This window comes from Rattus norvegicus, chromosome 5 (assembly GCF_021556685.1).
Source record: "Rattus norvegicus strain SHRSP/BbbUtx chromosome 5, alternate assembly SHRSP_T2T, whole genome shotgun sequence".
Taxonomy (NCBI): Eukaryota; Metazoa; Chordata; class Mammalia; order Rodentia; family Muridae; genus Rattus; species Rattus norvegicus.
Window position 1 is genome coordinate 124801530 of NC_141538.1, and position 15316 is coordinate 124816845.

Below are 15316 nucleotides of genomic sequence, written 5' to 3' on the forward strand. Positions count from 1 at the left end.
CCTCATGCAGGAATCAGTCTTCATCTTTTGTAGTGGTAAAGACTAGGGGAATGGAATAGTTCTCAAGTGAGCAGATTGTTGTAAACGAGACTAGCACCTCTCTCAGTCATGTAAATTCTACTCACTGAATGCCCTTCTTCTTCTTGTGACACCATTCACCACCCTTGTGATGTAAATAAAAGGCTGAATACCCATGCTCAGTTTGGGAGTTTTAGTCTCCATAACAGTGAGCTGACTAAGCCTCTTCTCTTTATAGAAGTAACCAGTCTCAGTTATTGTGTTATAGCATTACTAAATAGATTAAAATGCATGCAACACTAGTTGTGATCTCTTTCTGGTTTGAGTGTCTCTTCTAGTGGCCAATTTCTCTCTGTTTCCTCTTGAGCTCTGAGATATTTTTGTTAATAATCTTCAAAGCACCAACCAAGCTTTATGCCTCTCCCTCCCTTGGGCAATCTGAATTAATTGCATCAATGGTCTTGACCTCTGAAACACAAATGCCTGTTTAAAATAAAAGGCTGATTATTATATAATGAACTATATTCAGTTTACTAAATAGTTAACTTAAACATAAATATATGTATATATTTATGCTGAATAGATGTGTAATTTATGCTAATGATAATTACCAATAATACAAAGGCATAATAACTCGTCTGCAGTGATGGCATTCATTACCCAGGCTTCATTTCTCTTCTGCTCAACAGTCAGATAGTGACAATTTGACATGCCTCAGGAACTGTGCTGGGCAATGAGAACACAGAGATTACTGTGATGTATGCCATATCTTCAGAGTTTAGTTGGAGGGTAAGGCAGGTATGAGCGGTGGGCATTATATTAGAAATCTGTGAATGAGGAGTGATGAGGTGAACCCCATTTTTATTAGGACTCTGCGGAACTTTATTTGTGGGGTTGTTTCTGTGTTAGCTGCGGTTTTATCTTGTACGGCTGCCTGATGGTCATGTCCTTGTGAAGTATATTATGTACATCAGTTAGACTCGACCCCACTCTGATGCTGTAACAAAATAACCGCTAGTCTCTGGATGAGAATATTAGCATATTAAAACTTTGGGATGTTTGTTCATAGTCTGAAGATGGCAGCAGCTGCTGCTTCACTTGGCTACCCAGAGATCCAGGATCTGATGATGCAAAGGAAGTCCTAAATCAAGGCATGTTTAAAATATATCAGTGGGCACATTAGAAAACCAGGTACAATGAGATGAGGGAAGCTTTGCTTTAGGCCTAGGATGTTATCTGAGCTTTTGGGTTGGCAGAAGCTAGTGATCTGCTAAGTCAATAGACTCCACAAGGTTCTGATCTATTAGTCACAGGATATTAGTTCAGACACAGAGTTAAGGAAGGAATGTCTGTTTCCGGGGGACTAGAACTAGCCCAAGAAAATGTAATAAGCCCCTAGACCTACAACATTCTAGTCTCCCACAGTTTCAGTCCCAATAAGTCAGCTTCTTTTTAGTTTTTCCTTCACACACACTGGAAAGTGTATCAGTCATCAGCTGTAGGCCTCAGGATTCATTTCTCAGCACCAGCAACAGTGGCCCAAGCTTACCTACAAGGAAGACTGGAAAGCAAGAGAATCCATAGATTATCTAACGGCTGTCCCTGGCCTAGCAGGGCTATGACTTTAAAGCCTGAGCTCTCTCTCTTGAATTCTAACCACATTGATATTTTTAGGGTCTGCAAGGGGGAGAAGGTATAATAGCTCCTTTTCTCTGGATTTTTAAAATTTAAACATGAAGATGTAAGAGAATAAAAACAACCGCCAAACTCCTCTCTCTATGCTAATGACTGGGAATGGGTTGTTATCTTATTAACCAAGTGGGTTCCCTGTGGGACTCAAGAATCCAGCTGGCATCCGAACCAGGTGGGACATGACATAGTGAAACAGAACCCTACCTCGTACAAGATGACTGGACCCTGGGAGAAGGGAAAGGAACGTGAACATAGCATGACAAATACTCTTACCTTCCTGCCAAGCAGCTAGATCATTGCACCAAGGTGGCAGAGGCATGGGAAAGAGACAAAGCAGGGGGAGACGCTTCCACTCCCTCTTGTTGATTGTGCTACTGGATCATCTGTAAAGCTTCTTTGAGGATCCATTTGCTCATCTGTAGAAAAGGCAATCATAATGTCTCATGGTGTCTCCTACTGAGTTTTTACCACCCCTGGAAGTTAGGGCGACTTGTTGAACATGTAATGAGGAACAGTTTTTCAAATGTCTTCCATCAAATGCTCATGAATCCATGAGACAACTTACTGGTTTACAGAGACCAGATGTGTTTAAACATGTTCTCAACCTCACTATTCAGGAATCCTCTGAGTGGGATCTTTTAGAAAACTTGCCCCATTGTTACTCAGCAGACATTTTCTTCAGCAAACCTGCGAGCTGTTATTGTCCCCACAGAAAAGACCTGAAAACACCCTTTCTCTTCAAAGCCACCCACTTTATTCTTTCCACGGAAGTTTCTGTTTTAACTCATTCCTGATTATGCCTATGTGAGTTTGGGTGATACCAGAGAATGGGGGAGGGGCGGCATTCAGCAAAGGGAAGCATCCACTTTCTTCTGAAGGACTAATTAGCTTGTGGCCTAGAAAGCCTGAGGTTGAATCTTCTCAGAGAAGAGATTTATTTTTTAATCTAAAAGAACTTTAAAAGTAGAAATGTTTTTAAATCAGAGTATTAAATTACACAATTACATGTGTAGACGCGGCCATTGAGGGAGTTATTTTTGTGGTGTAGGCTGAGTCCAGCATAAAAATATTTACTGCTCTGAAATGTCAATATGAAATAATCAGAATCCAAAATTAAATATTTACTGTCTAATCAGCCTGCATTCATCCATTCACAATGTCCCTTAAGAAACACTGATTACACTGCATTTGACCACCTGGAATCTCATGTTTGCAGGCTTGGGGCTGGGGAGCCTACCAAAGTCTCATTCACAGGAATTTTCTAACATCTTTCCAAGGTGCTTTTGGACCAGAGAGCTATACAACAGTACAACTGACGTCAGATCAATTAACATAACATGAGCACTGTACAGAATGAATGTCTGTGTCCTTGCCCAAAAGAAAACACATATTTTGACACCCCATCCCTAATGTGATGGTATCTGGAGGTGGGGTTTTAAAGACTTTAAAAAGTTAGGATCTTCTTGAATGGGGTTGGCATTAAGTAAAAGAACCCAGAAACAGCCCTCATCCCTCTGTCTGTCTAAGGAAGATACAATGAGATGTCATCCAGGACGAGTAGACATCCCTTGGTCAATATCTAGGCAATGATTTATGAAGTCATTCCATCCTCACCAATTCTGCCTAGTAACAAGTCAATAGTAAACAACTATACCAAGCATTAAGGTTGTACATGAGGTCTAGGTTCTTAGGAAACCTACTGCAATAAGAGACCCATAAATAAATAGTCAAGACAATGTCTTGTGCTTTAATGCCATGTTAAGTATCAGCCTAGTGGTAGTGGTTTACAAAGATGCTAAAGACAATGCACTCTGAGATATTATCTCAAAATGAAGCTGAGGGAAATTTTTATTAATCTATTATAATTGGCAGAACAAAATTTTACCTTCTTATGAAGATCTGAATTTACTCATTTGTTAAAAATATATCACTGAGTCTGGCATCAGGTGATGTGGAATGAGGGTAATTGTCTGGGGCAGTCCTGAAAAAGTACTGCAAATGGCAGGAGATTCAGAAAGCCCTCGACTAGACAGCATAGGGTCTTGCTTTGGGCTCTGTAATCTCAAATCAAAAACATAGTGCTTTCTCACAGCACTGTTTATTATTTCAAAAGCAAGGAGGTCTGAGCACTTCATACCAGGCTCCTGCCACCTCTCCATATTCATTCTCATTCATTCTCTCTTCTTCTTCTTCTTCTTCTTCTTCTTCTTCTTCTTCTTCTTCTTCTTCTTCTTCTTCTTCTTCTTCTTCTTCTCCTTCTCCTTCTCCTTCTCCTTCTCCTTCTCCTTCTCCTCCTCCTCCTCCTCCCCCTCCCCCTCCCCCTCCCCCTCCTCCTCCTCCTCCTTCTCCTTCTTTTCTTCTTCTTTCTTCTTTCTTCATTCTTCTTCTTCTTTTCTTCTTCTTCTTCTTCTTCTTCTTCTTCTTCTTCTTCTTCTTCTTCTTCTGCTTCTGCTTCTGCTTCTGCTTCTGCTTCTGCTTCTGCTTCTGCTTCTGCTTCTGCTTCTTCTCTTCTTCTTCTCTTCCTCCTCCTCCTCCTCCTTCTTCTCTCTCTCTCTCTCTCTCTCTCTCTCTCTCTGTTTCTCTCTCTTACAACTGATCCTAGAAATGTTTCTAGAGGGGATGATATTACCCTAATTCAGTAACAGATAGCCTCTGTTTACCCAACAGTCAATGAAATAACTCAAGATAAATGCAGGGTGTCTGGGGCCAACAGAACCTGATTTGGGCTCAAGCTTTGTCAGCTATTAAGCCGTGAGCAATGGATTTAATTTTTCTGCACTTTCATTTGTAAATCAAGAGGATAAAGCTTCTCTCAGGTGGAAGTCTGAGGATTAACCAAGATTATGAGTATATGAGCTTAGTCTGGTGCCTAGTGCAAAAGTGGCCATGAGTTAGCAGTATTGTGTTTTAGTACTTCTGTATATCATAGCTGTCCAAGATAGTCTTCCTTAATGGTCATCTAAAAGAGGCATATATATTATCATTAATTGTGGCTAAAATTCTTTCCTTTGAGGACACATAAGTAGCATCTATTCCCCTACCGGGTCCCAACAACAAACCAAGTTATGATTCCATCAAAGTTCCCCCGGGGAAACAATGAGTTTATTGGGCTTACAGAACAAACTTTAATGCTACTCTAGAAGGTCACACTGAAAATTCTTCACTCAACATAGATGAGGACTTCCCCTAGCCACACTGAGCATGCTCCTTTCTTCTAGCCCTCTCCAGCTTATATAATCTGCCCCCTCCCCAAGGACACATACAAATGAGAAAGAGACATACACAATGGGTTGGGAGGAATGGCTAGATACTCAGATGAGGAACCCATGACTCTCAACACCTACTTCAATGAGGGAACGCCATCAATCAACAAGCCCAGCTGTATTAATCTTTTGCAGGGAAGCAGGTTTATACTCCTAAAGATGGCAGTTGTTTGTTTTGGAGGTTAGTCCTGTCCAACACTAGTCCACATTGTACAATCAATCAGGGCAAAGGAAGAGTGGTGCTAACTTTAGAGTAAGAGACAGCGGTGGACTAATGGAATCTGTCTAGAAGAGGGAATGTGGTTCTAGAACACGTTGAGGTAAGTTACCTAGGCAAGCAAAGCAGGAAGGAACCTGTGGGAGCATCAGCAAAGGAGCGCTATTCCTGTAGTGCACACCATTAGAAAAGAGTGCTAGTCAGCAGGGGCCAGGCAAGACTGTAGAGGAGCTCAGGATTCTAATCAAGATATCACCTCAAAAGTTGATCTACAATGTTTCAGCTTTACAGTTCATGCTAAGTCAGATTCCTCACTACTTGTTTCCTCATAGGTCAGTATCAGGGAAGGACCAATGGTCAGCATACCATATCTTGCCTGAGGTGCAATCTCAGAATTGTCTTAATTTGTTTACATAGCTATAAATTTTATTCTACTCAGTCTCACCCATTTGCTACAGTGTATAAAATACAAGTATTAAAGTTACTTCAAGATAGTGTATCTTCTGACCATTGGTTTAAATAGATATTGTTAACCACCATATGTGTATTGACATGCCAAGAGGTTCTGTATTCATAATGCTGGCTTTGTACCTACTGTATGTCTGGATTTGTCTTCTTGCCACACAATTCATCCAATTCCAAGCCATATTTTACAGCTTTTTATGAAACAGACTCTAGACAAGTAGTCCTCAATTTGTGGGCTGTAACCATTTTCCATGATCCTTTCACCTAAGACCATCAGAAAACACAGATATTTAAATTATGGTTCATAGCAGTAAAATTACAGTTATGAAATAGCAATGAAAATACTTTTGGTTTAGGGTCACTACAACACGAGGAATTGTATTAAGGGGTCTTGGCATTAGGAAGGTTGAGAAACACTGGTCTAGACAGAATGACTGGGAGTGTTCTCTAGGTTCGACAGCACACACGTGCAAACGCACGCGCGAGCGTGCATACATACACACACACACTTCAGAGTTTTTTTTTTTTTTTTGGACAGGGCTGTAACTGAATAATGAGGCTTGTATTTCTTTAAAAAATTCACATATAGACAGTAGTACCATCCATATCTGTTTCCTCTGAAAATAACAACTCCCCTCCCTTTTAATTTACCTAGATTGCAATTTTCTTCTTGCATTTATCACAGCTAGACTATTGGTGGTGGTTCAGTTTTAAGAGGCACACCAAATAACAGGTGAGTGGGAAAGAGTGGCGTATTCTCTAATTCATTAAAAGTCCTAGGAGAACTGAGCGGGCCTCCAGAGACATTTTGAGAGAGCTGGGTTTCTTCTATGTCATTTCTTCCCCAGCCTCACAGGTTGTCATTTCCTCAATGGAGCAAACTAGCTCTCCACTGAATTGTATTCCAAACCCTTTAATCAAAGATGGTGAGAGCATAAAAATGGTGGCCATGTGGTCCCCCCACCCCTGCAATGAGCAGTGCTCAGCTGTCTGTTAGTATTAATAAGTAGGTAATTTTCATGAGTCTACTGAAATGCCAGTTTAGTCTCTGTTGAGGAAAAATAATTTCAGTGGTGCTGAATTATGAAATCAATATAAAGATGCATGTTTGATCTTCTTGGTGGCTCTAGTATTATGACAGCTATTATCATAATGAGTGTACCAGAATGGTTGCACTTGAGAGAGTTTCTTTTTTGTATTTTGTTTTGTTATGAGCCAAAAATTGACTCAAGCATTTCAGTTCTAGTAAATTTTGAATTCCATGCATAACTCAGCAGCAGAGTCTCCCAATCCCTACACTATTTTCCAGACTCTTTGCCTGTAGCCAAATCCTATTAGATGTATTTCCATGTCATGTTGTGTTTAAATAATGTGGCAGGACAGGGACTTGACTTAGAAAATGACACCATTCCTCCAAGGCGGCTTCTATCACAAGCATCTCATACAGAAATCATGTCTTGTATTTTGCCTCTGTGGAAATTGGTGACGTTGTTAAAAATTTATTTCTGCTGCAAGAAAATCTGATTCTTGGCTTATTGTGTCAAACAGCTGCTAGTATGTGGCACTGGGCAACTGTCCAGCTGTGCAGTTCACACAAATTAATTTAACCCTCCAGTACACTTTGAGGCCAATTAGAATGGTCCCTGCAGGTGTGGCAGGCACTAACTTAGGAAAGTGTCCATGGTGGGGCAGGGGCAAGGATCCAGATAATTTGATGAGGTCCAGAGCTGTATAAGGAATATTTTCCAAATAGCAAGTAATCACATAAAGCATGCTTATGGCAGCTTAAATACATACATGATGCAAACAGAGCTCAACGGGAGTTGCACAAGTGCTTGGCTTACGCAGTTGAGGACATGACTTTAAGAGCAGTTCAAGGTATTTGACCATAATTACATCAGAACCCCAAAAAATCTTCCTGTTTCGTTTTATTTTGTTTTGTTTTTTCATTACAAATATTTTTCCCTTAAAAAGTCAACTAAGTCCAGGAAAAATGTTAGGCAATCCATTAACAATAATCAAAGAGGCTCAAAATACTTGAAGTAAGAACATAGTAGACCAGTACTAGTTTTAGCAGATGTACCATTCTAAGGAAAAGTTAACTATTTTGACAGGCAACATTACTCAACTATCTATTGAAATTCCACATAATATGTTTTTGTCATGTTTTTCTCTTCCCTCAGTTCTTTCCAGATCTTCCCCATCTCTCTACCCACCCAATTTTCTCTTCTTTTCCCCCATCTCTCTTTAAAAACAAAAATCAAGAACTCACCCAAAGCAAACACGTGCATGCGTGGTATGTGTGTGTGTGTGTGTGTGTGTGTGTGTGTGTGTGCGCGTGTGCGTGTGTACGTACATACACACGCATGCATATACCACATACACATACAAAAACATACACATATAAAACATACACATACACACACACAAATATGGAAACCAAAACAATAAGGAAAAGACCAATATGACAAAGATCAACAAAGATAGATAGATGGATGAATGGATGGATGAGTGGGTGGGTGGGTAGGTGGGTGGGTGGGTAGGTGGGTGGATGGATAGATAGATCCCAAACCAAATGAAATGAGATGGAAAGTCTAGAAAATACCATTGAGTTGGCTTTATGTTGTCCAGCTACTCCCAGGCATGTAGCCTACTCTGAAGTGTGGTTAATATACTCCAGTGAGGCACCACTGGGATACCCAGATACCCTGAGTTTTTTCTTTTGTCAGCAGATATCAATTGTAAATTACTTCTTGCTTAGGTGGGAAGATGTCCACTTCCTCCTCTCAGTGCTGGGACTCTGTCTACCTTGAACTTGTTCAGGCCTGTGAATGTAGCCAGTCTCTGGGAGTTCATATGGGCATCATCCCTGTTTTTCTGGAAGGTGCTGTTTCCTTGGAGACAGCTGTCACCTCTGGCTCTCACAACATTTCTATCTCTTCCTTCACAGAGACCTCTGAGTCTTGAGGGAATGGCTGGATGGAGACATTTCATTCAGAAATGAACACTAAAATGTCACTCTCTGCATACTGTCCAGTTGTAGGTCTCTTGGTTACTTCCCATCTAACAAGAAGAAGCTTCCTTGATGAGAAATGAGTCAGATACTGATCCCTGGGTCGTTAGAAGTCATTTTATTGCTACATTTCTTTAGTAGAGTGATAGTATAAGCTGTTACCATAGGTTCATGACCTGTGTCATATCAGGCTCTTGGCTACTTTAGTAGTATCAGGCATGGGCTTCATCTATGCTAGAACCTTAATTCTGAGTGGGCCATAAATCCAATCAGAAAGTGGTGACTTAGTCCTGTATCATTTGTACCACTCTTGCACCAGGTTACTGTTGTATAGTGTAGGGTTTGCATCTGGGATAGCTTTGTCCTCCAGTAGTGTGTAGAACAATTACAAGTTAGCATGAATGCTACTCGGTAGGGATGAAGCTTCTAGTTAGTCACCAGCTCAATGTCACTATGTTTGATGACACATGTAAGTGTTGTCTTCAGTAATAGGACTTTATCATGGTGTTGCAAAGAGTAACCAATAGCCCAAGCAATAGCCTGACACGTTTAGGAGTTTGCATTGAGGCCCCTAAGTTAGTGCCTCGAAAAAAAAATGTAACCTACTTCTGGCACTAGAGGTTTTACTTGGTGATGTAAGATGTCTACTTGGGAAAGTATCTCTCTGATTATTTCATGATTCCACTTGGATTCCTTTCACACACACACACACACACACACACACACACACACACACACACACACACACACACACTAAGAAGTTTCTCCAATAGTAGGTTTCCATATGATGTTTCAAATGACTTCAGTGCTAGTTTTCCCATATTCCCCCTTTTACCCCTCTCTCTTAGCCCCCTTTAATTTTCTCAATAACAATCTATTTCCCCTTCCTTGGGAGATTCTATGCTTCTTCCTAGTCCCTTACTAGGTACCTAGCCATTGTGGCTATTCGGGTTGTAATATAGATATCAAAAGCTTAAAAGCTAACATCCACATATAAGAGGAAACATATATTATTTGTCTTTGGGGATCAGGGTTACCTCACCCAGGGTGATATTTTTTTCCATTTCTATCCATTTACTTGTGAGTTTCATTTTTCTTTACAGTAGAATAATATTATTTTGTATAAATGTATCCCATTTTCACTATACATTCCTCAGTGGATTCTAGGTAGATTCCAGTTCCTGGATTTATGAATACAGCAGCAGTAAAGCAAATATGTCTACAGTAATATATAAAGTCCTTTGGCTATATGTCAAAGAGTGGAATAGCTGGATCTTGAGGTGGATCCATTTTATGTTCTTGTGGAACTGTTCACTCTGGAACACTGAGTTGACCAGTTTGCACTCCCACCAGCTACAGATGAATGTTCCCATTACCCTATATCTTCGACAGCTTATGCTGTCATTTGTTTTTATTGATCTTGGACATTCTGACTGTATAAGATGAAATGGTAGTTTAAAATTTCATGTCTCTGATGACTAAGGATGCTGGACATTTCTTTATGTGTTTCTCAGTAATTTCTCTTTCCTCTTTTGAGAACCCTCTGCTGAGTTTTGTACCCCCTTTTAAATTAGCGATGTGTTTTATTGATGTTTGTGGTTTTTGTTTGTTATTGTTTTTTAATTTCTTATATACTTTAGATACTAATTCTCTATGTTAGACATAACATTGTTGAAGAACATTTCCTATTCAATAGACTGTCACTTTGCCACACAGAAGATTTTCAGTTTTATGGGTCCCATTTATTAATCATTAATTTTAGTGCCTGCACTATGGTGTTATGCTCAGAAAGGCTTTTCCCAAGGTTCAGAAGGCTCTGAACTGGAACTGACCTGAATGTTCCCTCCCTAGGGACTAGAATTCATGGGACTGAAGGTACCGTGCAGACTTCCCAAAGGGAGAGGAAAACAATAGTTATATCCAACTGTCACACCTAGAAATCGTATCAACATCCAGCATGGGAGGATAGCCCATGTTTGCAGTAGTGGTATATATTCTTTGACGGTAACCAATAGCTTTATAATTGGGCTTAATGCTTGTTCAACAAAAGAGATACAATGACTAGTACTGGAACTTATCAGTTCTATTAAAATCATGGTTATAAGGGAAGAACTTCCAACCACTAATTTACTAAGCAGTGTGTTCCCTAACAATAATTTATAAATATTTGTCCTGTCACCCACAGATAAGTGTAGTTTTCTTCTCTCAGCAAGAAAACTTCTCTTTGTAGCAGACAGACCACTACAAAAGCCACAACCAATCAATATGCAGAATCGTGGAGCTCAGTCTCAACCAATGACTACATGTACAGAATTATCCCACAACAAAGGCTCAGGGAACATTGCAGAAGAGAAAGTAGATGGATTATAGGCATCAGAGGCAAAGAGAGTTGGGTGTGAAATTGTTTCTCCTTGTAACATCAGAAGATGTCCACATAAAGTCTCATCACCATGACCACCCAAATGTGAGTTGAATAAGAAGGACATCAGCAAGAAAGCCAAACTGTACAGGAAAATCCCATGAGGCCTCAACCCTACACTAACAACTACAGGAAACTGAGTAAAGCTGGAGGCAGGAAAGGTGGCCTTCCCCAGGGAAGAGCACACCATTTGGTTGTCCAGTGCCAAAGGATTGGCCCTGAAAACATACAGAAAATGAAGGTTGTGTGAACTCATCAGATTATATTTAGGAATATAGATATAGATATAGATATAGATATAGGTATAGATATAGATATAGATATAGACACAGACATAGACATAGATATAACATTTATCTTCAATGACAATTGGTGAGAAAGGAACCGTTAACTTGAATGAGAGTGGGGAAGGACCTATGGTAAGTTTTGGAGGGAAGAAAGGGAAGAGATAAGTTGTTGTGATTAAAATACAATCTTAAAAATAAATGTAAAAAAAAAGTAAAAAGAAGGGAGGGAAGGACTGAGGGACAAAAGGAGGAAAGAAGGAAGGGAAGAAAAATGGAAGAGAAAGCTCTTTCCTACTCCTATTTAAAGCCTATTTCTCACCCTCTTCTGTCCAGTTTACTGTATCTGTTTTCTGTTGCGGTCTTTGATTCATTTGGAGTTGAGTCACTAAAAAATATTAATTTCCTTCTTGATTTTTTTCTTGACCCACTTTGTATTCAGTGGTGAGTTTGCATACTTTCTGTTGTTGATATCCAGCTTTAATCTATGGCGGCCATACAGGATGTTCTTTCTACTTTCTTGTATCTGTTGAAACTTGCTTTGTGTCTAAGAATGTGGCCAATTTTGGAGAAAGTTCTAGTAACTAATAAGGAAAAAAAGTACATCTTGCCTTTTGGTAAAATGTTTTAGAGATATCTGCTAGGTCTCTTTGATTTGTAACATTATTTGACTCCAACATTTCTCAGTCTTAGTTTTTGTCTAGATTGCCTGTCTATTGATGAGAATGGGGTTTTGAAGTCACTAACTATCAGTGTGTTAGGGTCAATATGTGATTTTAGCTACAGTAGTGTTTCCTTTATAAACATGGGTAGCTTTGTGTTTGATGCATATATGTTTAGAATTACAATGTCCTCTTGGGAGATTTTTCCCTTTATGGAATATACGTGTCCTTCCTTAGCTCTTTTCATTAGTTTTGGGTTTACCTCTATTTTGTCAGTTATTAAAATGGTGATAACTTCTTGTTCCTTTGGTCCATTTGGCTTGCAATATGTTTTTTCATCATTTTACTTACCATGAGGTGATGTCTATTCTTAATGATAAGGTATGTGTCTTGGATGCAGCTGAAAGATAGATCCTGTTTTTACATCTGTTTTCTTACTCTATGTCTTTTTATTGGGGAATTGAGATCAAGGTATCAATGAGCACTGTGTGGTGGTTCCTTTTATTCTGTCATTGTTGTGTGTGTGTGTGTGTGTGTGTGTGTGTGTGTGTGTGTGTGTTCTCCTCTTTTGACGGGCTGTTCTGTGATTATTTATTCCTTGTGCTTTTGTAAGTGTGGTTAATGTCTTCAGACTGAAGTTTGCTTTCTTGTGCCTTCCGTAGAGCTACATTGGTATATTGCTTAAAATTGATTTTACCACGAAATTTTTTTCTTCATTGATTGTAACTGATAGCTTTGCTGGTTTTAGTAGTCTAGGCTAGCAACAGTTGTCTCCCAGAGTTTGTAGAGCATCCATCTAGGCTCTTCTTGCTATCAGAGTTTTCCTTGAGAAATAGGTATTATTCTAACTGGCCTGCGTTTATATGTTATTTGACCCCTTTTCCTTGTTACTTTTAATAGCCTTTTTTTAATTCTGCACATTTAGTGTTTGGATTACAGCATGTTGTGAGTAATTTCTTTTCTTTTCTTGTCTATTTGGTGTTCTGTATGTTGCTTGTACCTTGATAGGCATTCCTTCTTTAGATTGGGGAAATTTTCTCCTACGATTTTTTTAAACATATTTTCTGTGATTTGACCTGGGTTTTTCCATCTTCCTTTATTCCTATTATTCATGTTTTTTAATAGTGTCCTAGATTTCTTAATTTGTGCCTAGATTATTTATTTATTTATTTATTTATTTATTTATTTATGTTGTTGTTGTTGTTGTTGTTGCTGCTGCTGCTGCTGTTGTTTCTGTTTGATTTGATTTTGGTTGTGAATTGGCTAACCTCTGAGGTCTTTGACATCATTTTGGGTTTTATTTTAGTTGGTATTTACTTTAGGGATTCCATTTTGTTGTTGTTAATGTTGTCATTAAATTATACTTCCATGTTTTGAATTTTTATTATTTTATTCAAGTGTTTGTATTTTCATGGACTTTATTAAGGTATTTATTCATATTCTTTTTAAGTTCCTTATCTTGGGCTTCAGCCATATTGCATTTTTTCAGGGCCTAGTGCAATGGGATTAATGGCTTTGGTAGAGAAATATTATGCTAGCCTATCCTATATGTGGTGTGTGTGTGTGTGTGTGTGTGTGTGTGTGTGTGTGCGCGCGCGCGCGCACGCGCGCGCGTGCGTGCATGCGTGCGTGTGTGTGTGTGCACTGGCACCCACATTTGGTTGGCATCTGGAGTTATGATATTTGAATGTCAGTATCCACTCTCCTTTGTTAGGTGCATATTCCTTTCTGGGAGAGCTATTGCGCTCTCTGAATCCTAGGCAACTCTTAGGCTGAGGGTTCCCTGGTAGAAAGTGTCTCAGTCTGGAATAAGAATCACACCTTAACCTCAAAACTCTCATTTTTTTTGTCTTATTTTCTTCTCTTTCCCCTGTTCCTATCAAGAAAGTATTGAACCTGATGAATCTTATGATACATAGGCAACTTTGAAAGTAAACCTAAAAGGTCAAATTTAGCAGAGATGAGCATTCAGTCAATGTAGATGATTTCTTGGACTAGGACATTCATAGACGCAGTCATAAAAGCAGGCATGAAACTCACATGGTTGTGTCCACTGAGTGTGTTTCCCTCCTTGTGGTTTAGAACATGAAGTCAGCACTTAGCATCGCAGTTAAATCTAAAGAAATGACAAATAAATTATTCTGGTGTTCTTGTACACCAAAAAATGTCCACAGATTGCTTGGCAGGGGTTGGTGGGAAGCTTCAAACAAAGAGTTTAATTTCACTAGATGAAATCAATTTTCCAAGTTGTTTTTGAAGGACTCTCCTTTGGATCTTCGGTCTCCATTTGTCTGTCTTTCATGTCAGCGGGTGAGGATTTTTAAGAGGCGGCCGTCTCTTCTGTACACAGGCTTTGGGGAAGAAATACTCAGGTCTGAGCTATGAGTCTTCTCTACCACCATACATGAGCCGCAACTTCTCCTAGACTATTTACTCATTCAGTTCTAACGCCCCTCAGAATTTTGACCTCTGTGGATATTATTATTGTCTTTAATAAATCAGTCAGTAGTCATATATGTGCTGATCTGATCCTATATTCAACAGCAGCAACCATAATGATGGCAATAATAATGAGATGATAGCAGTTAACACCCATTTGACAGCTGCCATGTACCAAGCATTCTAATTTATAGGTACCCGTGCTGCGTCATTTAAGCTTCAACATGCCCTTATAAGATAGGTACTGTTGTCCTCTCAGGAAATAAGAAGTTAGGACAGAACTGTCCAATAATGCAAACCGCATGTGTCACCTTTCATTTTCTAGTATCCACATTTTAAAATAAAAAGCAAAAAGCATTTAGTTTAATATCCACACAATGCAATGGCCTAGGTGAAACATAGTCCTATTTTAAAAGCTGAGTTAGTAGGAAAATATTGTAACTGTTTCCATTTTCTTAATTTCAGTGAATTAATATAAAAAGTGAAAACATTCAGTTCCTCAGTCATATTGATTGTGTCTCAGGTGCCCAAGCATGTTACGTAGCAAACAGCTGCTAGATTGCATGGCGTAGACTTGCTGGGGGAGTTTCTCTCTTTTTTCAGTGAATAAACGTCTTTTATAAAGTAGTACTGGAAAGCTGGGGACCTATCTCAGTGTTAGAGTCCTGTGTGTGAGGTACTGAGTTTTATCCCTAGTACCAATAGCTGAACTAAAGTAAATACAGTGAAAAAGTCAAATAAAATAAACATGGTCACTGGAAACATGGTAATAAGGCCAAACAGATGGATCACTGCTGTGGGAAGGTTTTGTCGCAGCAGAAATGACAGGGAAAGTAGATATATG

At 39.3% G+C, this 15316-nt stretch overlaps 1 protein-coding gene and 1 long non-coding RNA gene across 9 annotated transcripts in view; one reads left to right on the forward strand and one right to left on the reverse strand.

Moving 5' to 3' along the window:
- The window catches only part of LOC120103116 (uncharacterized), a 44423-nt gene extending 39163 nt beyond the window's left edge, over positions 1-5260 (reverse strand). For 3 of the 5 annotated variants that reach the window (XR_015621010.1, XR_015621009.1, XR_015621012.1), the window contains exons 1-2: positions 5055-5238; positions 1984-2126 (exon numbers count right to left, since the gene is read on the reverse strand). This is a non-coding gene — a long non-coding RNA (uncharacterized LOC120103116). Of the gene's footprint in view, positions 1-1983; positions 2127-5054 lie in introns of all 5 variants that reach the window. The other 2 variants (XR_015621013.1, XR_015621011.1) reach the window with 2 other exon arrangements.
- The window catches only part of Dab1 (DAB adaptor protein 1), a 1118143-nt gene that overhangs the window by 512734 nt on the left and 590093 nt on the right, over positions 1-15316 (forward strand). The gene's annotated exons all lie outside the window — the stretch shown is intronic.